The sequence below is a fragment of the Nestor notabilis genome, unplaced genomic scaffold (genome assembly GCF_000696875.1).
Source record: "Nestor notabilis isolate BGI_N333 unplaced genomic scaffold, ASM69687v1 scaffold14047, whole genome shotgun sequence".
NCBI lineage: Eukaryota > Metazoa > Chordata > Aves > Psittaciformes > Psittacidae > Nestor > Nestor notabilis.
The window spans coordinates 24,659-27,645 of record NW_009937935.1 but is presented as its reverse complement, the minus strand read 5'-3'; positions in this window follow the sequence as shown (position 1 = coordinate 27,645).

Here is a 2,987-nt window from a genome sequence, read left to right as displayed (position 1 = left end):
GAGGGGATCAGTCCAGTTCCCTCGGTGTCAGTGGGAAGTGCTGCTCATCCCGGGACCTGGGTGGATGTTTGGTGCTGGAGTGCAACCACATCACATCCTGCTGCGTTGTGCTGGGAGCTCCTCCAAGTGGAGCTCTGCAAAGCAAAGAGGGGGATAAAGGGCAGCAAGAAGATCCAGTGGTTTTTGGCACCTTGGTTCCCATCTGCAGGTGCCTGTTGGAGGGTCCCACTGAGGCCCCCCAAGTCCTTTCTGACCCTGGAGCTGATGGAGGTGCTTGGCCAAGGTCGTGCATTGACTTTAGGGGCTGGCTGGAGCCTGGAGCCTGGCTCAGGTCCTGCCCTCCTCAGGAACAATATGGGGAATCCCAGGAAGAGCTGGTGCAGTTTAACGCTCCTAAAATACTTCTGGAAATACCTTTTTAAACGTGGCAGAGGCCTCTGGCTGCAGGAATCCCACATGATGTTTTGGGCTGGCTTTTGCCTTTAGCCTTGTTCTGTTCTCCGTATAATTCCCTAGTTTTGATATTCCAATGAAAGCCCCTCTGAGTGACGAGCCCGGAGCTGACATCCATCATTCCTGTGCTGTGGACTGGGTTTATTTCCAGGGAAATGCTTATCTAGGTGAATGTGTTGGATGAATTCCCTCTTCCTCTTGCCCCGGGAGACACAGGGATGAAGCTGCGTTTCGTTATCGTACCTTGTTTCCTCTTGATCCCTTCCCTTGGTCTCTTCATTTGCCTGATGGAGTTGGGGTGGGGGGGTTCTGGATGCTCTGAGCCTCCCTGGCTCTGCTTCTGCTGAGCTCAAATCTAACCCATCCTGTACCCATGTTTTAGGTGAGCTTTTGCTGTGCAGGGATTAACTAAACCCGGCTCCTTCCTCACTGCCCCTTCCCAACGGCAGAGCCGGGCCGGTGCCCTCCTTCCCAGAGGATGCAGGTGTGTGCTGATGGAGGATCCTTGCGGTGCCCCGGGATGCAGGGCTTTCACTCTCTGCTCCTCTGGGTGTGGTGACCAAGCAAGAACTGCTGTTTGTGTAAGGCTCAATCAAGCTTATTAGAGTTCAGAGCAAGGTGTGACTCACGGCTCCGGGTAATCTCCCCTCTTCTTGCTCCATGGGAAGCATCGTGGTGCTCAGGCCCTGTGAGCTGGGGGAAGGTGTTACAGAACCATGGAATGGTTGGGTTGAAGGGACCTTAAAGCTCATCTAAAGCCACAGGCAGGGGCACCTTCCACTGGAGCAGGTTGCTCCAAGCAACCCTGTGTCCAACCTGGCCTTGAGCACTGCCAGGGATGGGGCAGCCCCAGCTTCTCTGGGGTGCAAAGCTGGAAGGTTGTGAAGGAATCAGTCCCCACCTTGAGATGTTTCTAACAAAGGTAAAGCCATGGCGTGGTGGTTACAGCAGCAGCAGCAAGGAGAGGAGAGGAGGAAGGGCTCACAGGCTCCCATCCCCTCTCCTGCCACGCATGGAGATGCCAGGAGGGAGCAGCACGATGCCCCACCGGCCCCCGAGGTGCTTCTCAGAGCTTCCAGCAACTGGTTTCAGGCTGATTCACTGGGGTTTGTATCGTCCTGTCCAGAAAGGAGGAGTGAGTTCATGGCTGCTGGAAATACTTCACCCCGTCCTGCTGTCGTGCCTCAACACGCTGTCATACCTGGCCCTCCTGAGCTGTGGAAGCAACCAGGCGTCAGCAGTGGCTGCGCTTTGCTCAAGGAGCAGGACACAGCAGCTTCCATTGGGAAGCTTTAGTTTCAGCCTGAGGGAAACACTTCGTTTGGTGGCAGAGCTCATGTGCAACCTCCCTTGGCCTTAAACTGCTGCTCTTAAATCAACGTTGTGCAGGACACCATCAATGAGGGGACTTTCTTCTTCAAGTGCACTAAAGACTCCCCTCACATCACATGTATTCTGTGGGCTTCCTGCTGCTTCTGCCAAGTGGCCAGGCTGAGAGAGCTGGAATGGATCAGCTGGAGAAGAGAAGGCTCCTTAAGGGGAGACCTTGGAGCAGCTCCAGTGCCTAAAGGGGCTGGAGCTCCAGGAAACCTGGAGAGGGGCTTTGGACCTGGAGGGGAATGGCTTGAACCTGCCAGGCTCCTGGTTTTGCTGCCCAGCACTCATCCATCTCCTGCCTCCTGTGACTCCTTCCAGTGTCTCATTAGGGTGAGGCTTAATGAAGCTTTTGATAGCATTTTACAAGCATTAGCTAAGGAAAGGTTGTGACATCCCTGTGGGGTTGGTATTTTCCCCTTGCCCATTGCCATCCATACAGGCACCAGCAGAGTGGTGTTGCTTTTGGAATGAGGTTTCTGACAATGCTCAGTCCTTGAGGGCAAGCCATGAGTGACATTCCAGCAGCCTGCTGGTCAAATAGCACCATTCCCAGAGGTTTGGGGGTATCAGCGTTATCCCGTGCCCATGGGATGCATCCAGTGAAGCCATGAGTGACATTCCAGCAGCCTGCTGGGCAAATACCACCATTCCCAGAGGTTTGGGGGTATCAGTGTTATCCCGTGCCCATGGGATGCATCCAGTAAAAAGGCGTCTGGGGGTTGGAGCATCCTTAAAGCTGAGGTTGTGATGTGGTGAAGGTGGCCTGCTCATAGCGACGTCTGGAGCTTGTGTTTAACAAGTGTGTGTTTCTGGAGAAGGAGAATCTGGAATAGGGTGAAGGTGGGTTCCACGCTCAGCTTTTACCCCATTTCTTACCTTTGTGGCACTTGGAGGGAGATTGAAGTCAAACGTGTTTAAGGCCAGGTTGGAACGGGCTGGGAGCACCCTGCTCTAGAGGCAGGGGCTTGGAACTGGAGGAGCTTTAAGGCCCCTTCCAACACAAACCATCCCATTGCTCAGTGACACACAAGGAGCGTGGATGCTGGTACCTGGGACGAGGAGGGGGAAGAGCCAACCCTCCGTGTGGATGGTGACACAGCAGGTCCCGGAGGGGAGCGTGGTGCCGACAGCTGAAAGATCCCAGTGTTCCCGCTCCG